This window comes from Suricata suricatta, chromosome X (genome assembly GCF_006229205.1).
Source record: "Suricata suricatta isolate VVHF042 chromosome X, meerkat_22Aug2017_6uvM2_HiC, whole genome shotgun sequence".
In the NCBI taxonomy this organism is placed as follows: Eukaryota; Metazoa; Chordata; class Mammalia; order Carnivora; family Herpestidae; genus Suricata; species Suricata suricatta.
In genome coordinates, this window is record NC_043717.1 from 42791567 (window position 1) to 42804310 (window position 12744).

The following is a 12744-nucleotide window of genomic DNA, read 5'->3' on the forward strand; positions in this document are numbered from 1 at the left end:
TGGCTCTCTTTCTCGTATGACATGTCTGTGTCCTGTGATGAAGAGGTTCAAGGAAACTCCCAAAGTTCTGTCAGGGTACAGGCATAACAGTTGGTGCTACCCTAACAATTACCACTATTCGTGATAACGGGGACATTAGAGAATCACGTGTAAAGCATGTGGCATGTGGGCACCATTAAAGAACATCTGCTACTGGAGGCAGAAGGGAACACCGCGTTAGGTCTAGACACCTAGAGTCACAAGGTACAGGCTTTGCTGTGGACTAACAAGGGGATCTTACCTGCTGGTACTCCAGTCTCCTTATCCACTGGGCTATTGGTAGAATCGGGGTGAATGTGGACTACTGTATCTACTCAAAGGGGAGAGTGCCAGGAAGGAGGCTGTGAAGGTTCAGCTGGGTCCAGGGGCAGAGGGTCCATAGAACATGGGATCTCAGCATGTCCCACCCGGCAGTGCAGGGAGAGGTGGGTGTTGCTTGCATCAGCTCTGGACATATCCTGCAAGCGGCTGAGAGGTCCCTGGAAATCAAGCCCACAGGACATGTACAGGGAGGAGTGACTCACTGAGATTGAGAGTACTCTGGATATCTAGTCTTTTCATTTCATGTTGCGGGGACCATATTTGGTTCGGGGTCTTTGCTCAGCTTTGGCTACCCCATGATGCCAGCAGCTACTGCTATCACTGACACTGCTGTGGAATAAGGCACAGCCAGTGGTTATGGGCAGGAGCTCCGGGGCCAGACATACCTGGGAGTGGGTGCTGGTATCTCCCCTCCCGGCTCAGGTGAGCTTGAGTAAGATAGTTAGCTGATAAATAGTATAAGTTACTCATCTGTAAAACAGTGGCTGATAAGAATCATCTCAAAGATGATTAGTTAACGGAGTTAACTAATGGCTAAAATAGAGCATCTCTGGAAACAATAATGACAAAAACAATAATGATCCTGGCTAGTGTTTATCACAAATTCACTCTGCATCAGGCGCTATGAAAACTCCTGCTGGGATCATCTCATTTCCTTTTCACTACAACCTATGAGGATTGACACTATTTCACAGTGGAGAAGACTGAGGCACATGGAGAGTAAGGGGAAATCCCCAGTCCCACAGCTGATAGGAAGAGAACAAGCTGAGACTGGCACTCAGGAAAACATCAGAACCCAAGTTCCTGACCCCTTCTGAGGATAGGGGTATGGCATGGAGTGGTCCATTCAAGAGGGGCCTCTGCGCGGGCTGGAAACACAGAGAAGGAATCAGAGTGGGCTGCTGTGGGCCCACTGGGAGGATACACAAAGAGGGCCAAGGGGTCAGAAGGCACGTGACGATGCCTTCCCGATGGTGGGAATCAGAAACTCCTAAGAAGTGCTCCAGTGGCTGTCCTTATGGCCTTTAGCCTCTGGCTGGGTTGTCCAGCAACTCCTGCGATCGTGCTCCCCCAGTCCCCTCCCGGGCCCCTTCTCTGTGCTCACAGACCCAGCCCTGCACAGTGTCATCCCACCTCCTGAGGGGATGCTCACCCCGGCCCCTCCTCTCAGAAGATCTTCCCTTGACCCCCAGCCCTGGAGGATTGCCCTGGCCCCCCAGTCTGGGGCTGGAGTTTCACTTACATCCTGGAGAATTTTCAGTTCCTCCCTAACAGGGACATTATTACAGCCCCCTGTGTGGTGGCAGGAAGGCCTCTGTCCTTCATGATGTTGTGCACTTGCAGGGAGCAGGAAAGGCCCTGGGGGGGTCCTCTGAGGCAGAGCTGGGGTGCTGGTTGACAGGACAAAAACAGGAGGGACGGGGTGCCACTGAGGCCCTGTGACTAGGGCTGCGGGAGGGGGGCTAAAAAGGCTGGGGGAGAAGAGGACTCCTGGTGGCTGGCAAGGGGAGCAGGGAAATTTTAGCTGAGGGAAGGGGTGACGGAGAGGGGCTTTGGGGAAAGGACAGGGATGATCAGAGGGATTTAAGGGGGTTGCCAGAGGCAGTGATACAGTATCCTCCCTCCAGGATACAGCCTTCCACAGTGGGCGCTGAGAGATGGTAGACATGACAGAATCCACGACCTGCATTTGTGGATCTGGGATTCACCCTAACACCCTGAGGGGTAGGATGCAGAAGTCGCTATGACCAGATGTGACCAGGATGGGTCGGACGACAGTCATTCCCAGGATCCAGATGTGAGACGTCTCTCTCAAAACCCTTCCGTCTCAGAGACCTCCCCATCCCTGAGGTGAACCTCCTTGCTGATGACATGGTGGTGACAGCACACAGCGCGGGCTCTTGCAGTGGCCTCTCTCACTTAGGCCGGACGGAACGGAGACTCACTGTCACTGCACACACAGCAGCCCTGAGCTAAAGATCTGTGGCTCCGTGTCACAAGGTGCAGTTTGTAGGCTCCATGAGTGGGTGTGTGAGGCTACTCAGCCGAACGGGAGTTATTACCTCGACTAGGAATCCTCTCAGCCAGCTGGAGCCTCGTTGCCACATGTGACATCTTTGAGCTGTTTGTGGCTGGGGTCTAGGATGACAGGCCTCTGAATGATTTGTGAGCCTCTACCCCACGGTATGAGGTCTCTGAACTCTTTGGGGGAGTCTTTGTCCAGAGGGGCGGGTCTCGGAAATGTTCATGTATCTGCATCTGACAATGATTTTGGGAGGAAGGCAGGATGCACGTTACTCTCACAGGGCTTAGCACTAGGCCTGGGCTTTCACATTTGCTATGCTTCCCCCCATGCCTGCCGTGCTGGGGATGAGAGCTTAGTGCCCCCATCCTCAGCGAGGGCCTTTCCTCAGTCATACACAGACCCTAGGAGCCCCTGGTAACAATACAGACAAAAGGAATATCTGCTAGCGTTACTCCCATCCTTGCTAGGGGCCAACCACTGTGGACATGTACTATGGACATGTATTAACTCAGCTAATCTGCCCAACCCCCAAGGAGAAGGTCACTCTTTGCAGGTGAGGAGCCTGAGGCCCAGTGAGGAAGGGCAATCTCAGCTCATGAGGAGGGAGGAATTGGATGTAACTCTAGCTTTTTGAAGGAAGCAGGGTCAGGTCAGCACAGCAAGGCCAGGTAGGGGCTGACCAGAAAGGGGGAAAGCTGAGGTTAGTGCCCAACCACAAGGACCCTGTAACTGACTCACTTTCGGGATGTCTGTCTCTCTCTGGCGCTTGCTCACACACCCTGTTCCCGGGCACAATACTTGATGCACAAACATAGAGGTGGTGGAAGAAGGTAGAGAGGCGAGGGAAGTACCTCAGATGCACCAATTTGCACCAAGCCTCAAGCAAACCTAGAGATTCCTGCTGCCATTTCCCTCCTGGCCTCATTTTTGGGCACTGAGATCAGCAGGAGGGCAGTCAAGGGCATGAGGGGCTGTGGGCAAACCTATGTACAGCATAAGCCTCCCCATAGCTGAAACGTGTCCTTGTCCTTATAAGCAGAGGGTCCTGATGTATGTCAAAGCAGTGTGACTGAGGCCAATACCATAGGCTGCTGAGTTATTTCCTAGATAGCCCTGGGGAGGGATGTCTTTTCCTCTGGAGAGACAGGCACATCATCCAGTAGCAGAGCTGGGAGCCCATAGGTGGGTACTAATTCAGTGGGGACACTGGTGCTGCCAGGTAGCCTCTCTGTCTCTGTCTCTCCAATGCTCTCTTCCTTTCTCTGCTTCTCTGTGCCTGTAACTTTGTCTCTGGTGCCCACCCACATGAGTGGGATCTCAGTCATCCCAAGAGGGCCCTTGCTTGGCCACTCCTGAGGCTATCATCCTTTGACGTGGATATTCATGGGGAATTGTTAGGGGGGGTGCTCACGAGTCTATGGAACTGTCCGAGGAAGGCATGTTCAGCTGCAGAAGGGTGGAAGAAAGGTTCTCCCTTAGGGCAAGCAAGGAGCTGATCCCTATACATTGGATGGCCTGGGCCTCTGGCCTCTGAAAGAGGCATAGGGGCTTCTCTGATGAAAAAAACCAACCAACCAAGAGCCTCCATGGCTGAAACACGGTAAGTCAAAGTCCTTACCATGGCTCTGACGGTGCTTCACTATCTGGCCCCCGTTTCCTCTCTCAGCTCATCCCCTGCCTCTCTCCCTCGACCATACTTAGCCAGCTACACTGGCCTCCTCACTGTACGTCATACACCCTGCACTGAGTTCCACTCCTGCACTTTTCCACCGGCTCCTACCTCTGTCTGGGATACTATCCTTGCAGATATTCATCTCCAGGTGTCCGCTCAAGGATCACATTGTTTGAAAGACCTTCCGTGACCTGTTTCTAGAAATTGCCCCCCCATCTCGTTATTCCGATTTAATTTTAATCGCAGCAATTGCCAAATTACTTCCTGAAAGATTACTTACATTTTTGTGCTGTATGATCCCAAAAGAATGTAAGCTCCATGAGAGCAAGGGTATTTTTTTTTCTGTTTCCACACGGTTGTATTCCCTACACCCATAATAGTCCCTGACACATAATTTGGAGGGAATTAATGAATGAATGAGAGAATTAATAAAGAAGTACAAGGCTGTGGCGAGACGCATAGATACACAGGCCAAAGGATTCTCCTGGGGTGACAAACTCCGCGGTCTTTATGTCACTTTCTCAGAATCCTTAGGGCCCCTTGGAGACGGCCCCTCCCCTAACAGAAACAAAGATCCTGCTATCCCTCGGACTTATTACTGACAGTCAATCACAGAGGCCTGAATCACAGCAGGCCTCTAACACCCTCCCGGTGCTCTACCCCGCCTGCCTCTGTTCCCCTACTAGACCTATTCTGCATTGCCCACGGAGGCACAAGCCAGCACAACGCCCATCACATAAAAATCACTTTTAACGCCCCCTATTACAATGGCGGCCACTGGAGGGAGGTAATTTTCAGCTCAGGGAGACTTTCTCCCCAGTCCAACCCTGCAGCGAACTGGGGTTTGCACCCTGGCTCTGCCCTCCTTCCTTTAGGGTCCAGCCCGGAATGGTCCAGGGGCATCTGCATCGACCAGCCATTCCAGGTTCGCACCACTAAGGGGCGCGCAAGATGGAACAGCAAGCGTCAAGGGACACACTTCTCAGGGCCACCGAGCTAGGAAACGCTGTCCACTCCGGGAGGTACCACTAGGGAGGGGACTCCGATTTTGGAATAATCCATTGTGTATGTGACAACATTGAGGGTCTACGTATACAGCGTGTGGCACCAGCTACAGGGGCAGCGGAGGGGCTAATGGTGCCGCCGGGTCCTTCCCCACGCCCGTCACCCCATTCTCCCTGCCCCTGTGAGCCTAAGTGGACACCGAGTCTCAGGTGCTTACTTCATTTGCACTTTGCAGACTCCGCCCCTCCGTTTCTACATGGTCACGTCCACCTGGGAAGCAACAACAAGGTGAGAGACTGGCTCTCCGATGTAGGGGGTGGGGCCGGGGACATTCTCGGCGATGATTGGTCCGGGAGAGAGTGCCAGAGTAAGCCCTTCCGGGGTGCAAGATGGCTCCGGATAAACTCCCTACTGCCCGCCCCCGTCCTCGCCTACCCACTTCCCATTGGCCATCTGGCGTGAACAGGCACAACCAGGGCCCGAGCTCTGGGCGAGGGGTGTGTGTGCTGGTGTGGGTGTGGGTGTGTTTGTTTGTGTGTGTGGCTTTTCAGAGGGTAGAATTTTTCTCCGAGTTGAACTGCTCACCGACCGACTGCCCCGAAGGGCGGAAGATGCTGCCCCAGTCGGTGGCGAGGTTCGGCGCAACAGCTGGCTGGTAGCCAGAGTCTGGCGCTGGACGCGCGCCGTGACTGTGCCGTCTTCACGTGAGCTCTTTCAGTCTTGTTCAGCCCTAACTCATTCACAAGCTTAGTCGGGCGCATTTCGCACGGCGCCGTCCGTCCTACAGATGCAATCGGTTAAGGTCCAGGGCGAGGTCCGTGCAGTTCTTTGGCGTCCCTGCCTGGGGAGTAGAGTGTGTTAGGCAGTTCGGGGATGTGTATGTCTAGAGAGCACATCACAGACACAGTTTGGGTACATTTGATCTTTCTGAGCCTTGTAGGGGAGTGTGAGCGAGTGGGATATTTTGTCTGAGTGGATTTTGTACGCGACGGGATGAGGACTTTGGGGCCTTGCGTGGGTGTGTATCTCAGGGGTGCATTTTCTGAGCTTTGTGTCCGTGGGGTTGAGATCTCTATGTTGGTTTCTGCCCCCCAGGGTGTGAGGTCTCTGAGCTGGTTGTGATTCTGTGTTTCAAGTTGTGATGTCTCTGAGCTGCGTGGGGTGGGGGTATTGTCTGAAGATGTAAAGGATCTGCGCTGTTTGGGAGTCTGTGTCCAAGGTGGAGTTTCTCTGGGGACTTTATCTTAAGGTGATATGATGTTTCTGAGTTATTTGAACATCTGTCTTTCTGCCTTTTTTTTTTTAAGGTCCTTTTAATACCGTGGGAGGTGTCTGCATGGTTTGGTTCTCTAGGATGTGAGGTATCTGAGCAGATTTAATTTGTTTCCTGGAGTGAACACGTTGGTGTGTCGCGGGGGCAGGAGTGGTTTCAGTGTGTTTGGTCTCTGTTGTTTTTCGGAGTCTGCGACTCAAGTTATGAGTTCTTTGTGCAGAGATTTTTGGAATCTTTTTTAGGGTGTGTTCAGTGATCTGTTTTTGGTGCTCTGGGTATCTGAGCAGTTTTGGGTCTGTGTCTCAGAAGTAAAATCTTTTACCTTTGTGGTTGTGTGATCTCCTTGCAGGAACTGAGGAGTTTGGAACCTGGCAGATATGATTCCAAAGCCTGGACCCCCAAATCCTGGTGGTGTGTCATCGGGAAAGTCATTTGTGTCCTGAGACTTAGATAGGTGATAGCATCCATAAAATGGGGCCAGTGCCTGTCTTGGAGGGTGCCTGTGCAACTTGGAAGTGTGTGTAAGGATCCTGACTCCCAGCCGTCCTCTCACAGCGTTTTCTGACCACGTGCTGTGTGCCTGAGTACTTTCCTCAGGAGTTGGGAATACAACACAGGATCAATCTGATAAAGTCTCTCATTCCCTAGAGTTAGCCAGTAAATGTATTGACTGTCAGAGGGTGGCAGGTGCTCCATAGAAAGAGAAGGCGGGTTGTAGGAAGGAGTATGTGGGGATCATGTGAGTACTTATGCAGGCTGATCAGGGAAGGATTCCCTCAGAAGGTAGTGACTGAGCAGATTCCTGAGGAAGTGAGGGAACAGGCCGGGGATACCTGCGTTGTTAGAACATTGCAGGCAGAAGGTACAGCAGGTGCAACAGTGCTGAGTTCCTGTGCCACAGGAAATCCACTGAGTGTGGTCCTGGATATCAGGGCGTCCTGTAATGCTGGCAAAAGGCCTCATCACTGGTTTGACACAGAGAGCTCAGTGAAAAGTGTCTGCTGTTGCTGTCTCTATTTCTCCCACAGCCTGTGAGGGAGGTGGTCTTGTCTTCATCCGCATTTTGGACCCGAGGCACCAAGAAGCGCACAGAATCTTCTCTCCTGCTTACACCTGAAATTGCTGAAAGAGGGGTAAACCTTGTGCTCCATCATGAGAGACTTGAGACACGAGAGGCTCGAGTGTCAGAGCTGCAGGCCCCACACCATCCACCTTGGATGTCAGCCAGCCAGCAGATATAAGTGATAATATGGGAATCATGCCCCTCATTACCTTTCTACACTTGATGGTGGTCCGGACTGAGAAAGAACTGAGGCAGAGAAGAGAGGCAGGAAGGGGAAGCTGGAGAGCAGTGAGGAAAAAAACCCAAAACACTGGCTTCATGATATTGCCTGGGTTTGCCCGATTTCACCTTAATCAATTGATTGTATTGAGATATATTCACCTCTCCCCCTCCCCTTTCTTTCCCTTCCCTTCCTTTCTGTGCCTGAGCAGTTCAGCCCTAAAGCCAATAGGTGCTACAGAGAAAGGCGAGTGTGCGCATGCAAGGGGCATCCCACACTTGGGGTCAGAGCCCAGGCACAGTGAGAAGGGCATCCACGCATAGGGGCAGGCTGCACTGGGGACAGAGCCCAAGGTGGTAAGGAGGATGTGCCTGGGGTTGGATGGGGAGAAGGCTAACTGGCTTCAAACTGGTTCAGACTTGAGTGGAGTGTGGAGGCCAAGGTCAGGGATTGGTTCAGCAGAGCATGTGAGGGTGGGCCTCTGGTGTGCGGATGGGATGGCTTATGTACTTCGGGATTCAGCCACTCAGTAAATGTGGAAGACACGACTCTCGCTTTTGGAAAAGGGGGTTTCAAATATAGAAAGGAAGAAAACAAATTCTAAGGTGTTATATTGGGATTGGAGGTCTCCATGTGAACGCATGCGTTACAATATGTATGTGTGCATATATGCGTAGACTGATAGATACAGACGTACATATGTATGTGTGTGTGTTTGCGTGCATACATACATGTATTCCAAACTTTCAGGAAACCGCAACATCCCAATAGTAATAAGTACACCTAGCCCCCCAGGTCCTGGCTTCTTAATATTATTCTCCATTCAATGATGGGCTCCCAGGCTGGGAGAGGGAAAGGATGAATGAGCCTGGCTCAACTTGTGGTACCAGTGATAAGGGACACTGCAAGGAAACTTGTGGTAGCAGTAATAACGGACAGTTCAAACAGTGATTGGGTGATGTCAGAAGGACACAGAAAATAGCCTGAAGGAGCTCCCGTTGGACATATGGAGATAATTTTATTTTTTCAGCTTTAGTAAGACACTATCGATGTATAACATATGTAAGCTGAAGGTGTATAAGGTGATGATTTCAATATATGTGTGTGTGTATATGTGTGTGTGTGTGTGTGTGTGTGTGTGTGTATATATGTATATATATATATATATTTAGAAATGCTCACTACATAAGGTCAGTTAACACTCCGTCCCTTCACATAATTACCAGTTTTTATTTTTTTGTAGTGTAACATTTAAATCTACTCCCTTAACTTTCAGTGTATAATATAGTATTGTTAATGATAGTCACCATGCTATACATTGATCCCCATAACTTCTTATAGCTGCAATTTAGTACCCAAGACCATCATTTTCTCTAACCCCTGGCAAACACCATTCTAATCTCTATTTCTGTGAGTTTGGCTTTTTAAATTTCCACATATGTGAGAACATACAGCATTTGTCTTTCTCTGTCTTCTTTTTCTATAAAGCGTTCGGGGGCCCATCCATGTAGTTGCGACAGGCAGGATTTTCTTTTTTGTGACCAAATAATATTCCCTCGTATACCCATAGCACATTTTCTTGACCCATTCATCCCTCCGTGGACACTTACATTGTTTCCGTATCTTGGCTGTTGCTGCGTAGTAAATCATAAAATTGGTGTCACCCCTCCAATTTTGTTGTCCAATTTCAAAATTATTTGACTATTCTAGTTCCTTTGCCTTTCCACATAAACTTCATAATCAGTCTATATGTCCAAAAAGGCCTACTGGGATTTTTGAATGGCATTGTATTAAAATGTTGCGTGCCTTTGGTGCCTAATGATGTCTCAATTATATTGATTCGATCGACCCATGAACACAGTATGTGTCTCCATTCATTTAGGTCTTCTATTTCTTTCCTCAGCTTCTTGTGTTTTTGAGCATACAGATACTGCGTATGTTTCTATAGACTGGAACAGGGGGAAGCGATTCTAAATGGTACCTCCGGGTGGTTTCCGTATTTTGTCTTGTTATGTAACTGTCCAGTGCTAGCATGTAGAAAGTCGCTTGATTTTTTTGTGTTAAGCTTCTATGCTGTGACAACATTGACTTCACTTATTAGTTCTAGGCGGTTTTTTCTTTAATTCCATGCAATTTTTGATGGACGTAATCATGTCGTCGTGAATGGGAACAGTTTTATTTCCCCCTTCCTGACCTTTCTTTTTTCTTCCTTACTGGAGTGGCTAGGACTTCCAGCAAAATACTGAATAACAGAGGGGAGAGTGGATATGCTAGCCTGGTTCCTGGTCTCAGGGAGAAAGCATGTAGTCTTTCTTCATTAAAGTAGGACGGAGGGTGTAGGTATTTTTATTTTTGTAAGATGCTCTATATTGTGGAGTTATTGCTAGAGAATGTATTGTAAGTCCTGGAGGGTGAACCGGGCAATAGCTGAAACGTCAGCAATGTTCTGGTCTCAAGCCTGTCGAACGTGATAGCCTTATGAGCTGCGGAGCCCTGCGATCCCCCAGAGGACAGTTAAGATACAAAACCCGCTGTAATTCCCTGACACTCACATATTCCCTGCATGCCTTCACGTAGCCACCAGATGCATGTCTGGTTCATGCCTAAAGATCGTTTGTGTTCTCTTTCCACGCTTTGATAGTCATTATACTTCCACCTAGTGAAACATGAAACAAAGCCTATGTGCAGCGTGCTGCTGCTCTCTCAGAGAGGCTGCCCTGCACATCAGCTCAGTCTAGTGTCTGAGAACTTCTTCAGTACGTGGCCATACTATATCCAGATTAAGAAAGTTCCCTCCAAATCCTGGTTTGCTGAATGTTTTTTTTTTAATTTTTCAATTTATTTTTGAGAGACAGAGAGAGACAGTGCGAGCAGGGGAGGGTCAGAGAGACGAGGGAGACACAGAACCAGAAGCAGGCTCCAGGCACTGAGCTAGCTGTCAGCACAGAGCCCGACGCGGGGCTCGAACCCACGAACCGTGAGATCATGACCTGAGCCGAAGCCGGACGCTTAACCGACAGAGCCACCCAGGCGCCCCTGAAGGTTTTTATCATGAATGGCTGTTGAATTTGGTCATATGTTTTCTCTGCATCAGTTAATATGTTCATGTTTTTGGGGTTTTTTTTTTGATACACTAGTATATTTGATTTCTTAATTGATTTTTGAATTCGGCACCAACTTTGCATTTCCAGGATAAACCCAACTTGCTCATGTTGTATTATTCTTTTTACATATTATTGAATTTTATTTGCCAGTACCGTCTTTGTCTGATTTCGATATCAGGGCAATGCCAATCTGATAAAATGATTCAAGAAGTGTTCCTTCTCTTCTGTTTTTTTGAAGAGGTTGTGTAGAATTGCTATTATTTCTTACTATTTTTCTACTATTTTTGTAGAACTTCTTAAAATTTAAAGCCAGGGTAGTTACCATATAGTGTAGTAATGATTTCAGGAGTAGAATTTAGTCATTCATCACTTACATATAACACCCGGTGCTCATCCCAACAAGTGCCCTCCTTAATGCCCCTGATACATTTAGCTCAGGACCGCGACCCGGCACCCCTCCAACAACCCTCAGTTTGGTCCCTGTATTTAAGAGTCTCTTGTGGTTTGCCTCCCTCTCTGTGTTTGTATTATTTTTGCTTCCTTTCCCCTGTGTTCATCTGCTGTGTTTCTTAAATTCCACATATGAGTGAAATCATACAGTATTTGTCTTTCTCCAACTGGCTTATTTTGCTTAGCATAATATCTACTCCATCCACATTGTTGCAAATCTCAAGATTTCATTCTTTTTAATCCCCAAGTAGTATTCCATTAGACACATGCGCGTGCGTGCACAGGCGCACACACACACACTACATCTTCTTTATCCATTCATCAGTCAGTGGACATGTGGGCTTTTCCCATAATTTGGCTATTGTTGATAGCACACTGTTACTTCTTCTTAAATGTGTGCTGCAATTTTCAAGAGAAACCGTCTGGGCCTGGAGAGTTTTTTCCTGAACGTTTTTAACAGTAAAATTTTAGAAATATGCGTATGTTTTTTCAGTTTACCTGGGTAGTGTTTTTTGTTTTTGCTTCTGATTTTGTTCGTTGTTGTTGTTGTTTTGTTTGAGCTTTAATAGTTTGTGTCTTTCAAGCAATTGTTCTGTTCCATCTCAGTTACCAAATGTAGGTGCCTAGAGTTATTTGTTAGAATCCCTTTAAATTCTCTGGAGACTGTAACCTATTTCATTCTTGATATTGGTAAGTTGTATCTTTACTTGACTTATTTTTCTTTTTTGCATCAGTCTGGATGGCAATTTATGAATTTTTTAATGTTTTTAATTTATATTTGAGAGACAGAGAGAGACAGCGGGAGCAGGGGAGGGTCGGAGAGAGAGGGAGACACAGAACCTGAAACAGGCTCCAGGCGCTGAGCTTGCTGTCAGCACAGAGCCCGACGCGGGGCTCGAACCCCACGAACCGTGAGATCATGACCTGAGCCGAAGCCCGATGCTTAACCGACTGAGCCACCCAGGTGCCCCAGCAATCCATGAATTTTATTGACCTTTTGAAGATCCAGCTTTTGGTTTCATTGACTATCTCTATTCTTTTCCTGATATCTGCTCTAAACCCTTTTTCTCTCATGTGCTTGCTTTAAGTTTATTTTTATGTCCGTTTTCCAGTTTCTTCAGGTGGAAACTTTCATTACGGATGTGGGTCCTTTATTCTTTCTGACATGAGCATATGATGCTGTACATTTACCGCTGAGCACTGCTGTAGCGGAATCCTGCAAATTTGGATATGTTGTATTTTCATTTCCATTCAGTTCATCTGATAAAGGGTTAGGTATCCACAATATTTTCTAATTTCCCTCGAGACTTGGCCATTTGCGCCATGGGATTATTTAGACGTGTATGGTGTGATTTCCTTGTGTTTGGAGATTTTCCTCTTTGCCTTTTCTTACCTGTTGGTGGTTTTTCTCTTTTGCTCAGGCAACAGTCTCTGTATGATTTCAACTATTTTATAACTTCTGCTATGTGCTTTATGATCCAGGGCGCAGTCGGCCTTGGTGAAACTTCCATATGTGAAGGGTTCTATACTTATCAGTTACACCCAGGTAGTTCACGGTGTTACTCAGTTCA

The 12744-nt window shown here is 48.2% G+C and overlaps 1 protein-coding gene across 8 annotated transcripts in view; it reads left to right on the top strand.

The window, feature by feature from the left end:
- The first annotated feature begins 5254 nt into the window (after positions 1-5254).
- FAM156B (family with sequence similarity 156 member B) overlaps positions 5255-12744 on the top strand; it is a 47433-nt gene continuing 39943 nt past the window's right edge. For 4 of the 8 annotated variants that reach the window (XR_003905004.1, XM_029929595.1, XM_029929597.1 and 1 more), the window contains exon 1: positions 5521-5767. The gene's annotated coding sequence lies outside the window, so the exon portion shown is untranslated. Of the gene's footprint in view, positions 5352-5520; positions 5768-7364; positions 7470-12744 lie in introns of those variants that run through there. The other 4 variants (XR_003905003.1, XM_029929600.1, XM_029929602.1 and 1 more) reach the window with 3 other exon arrangements.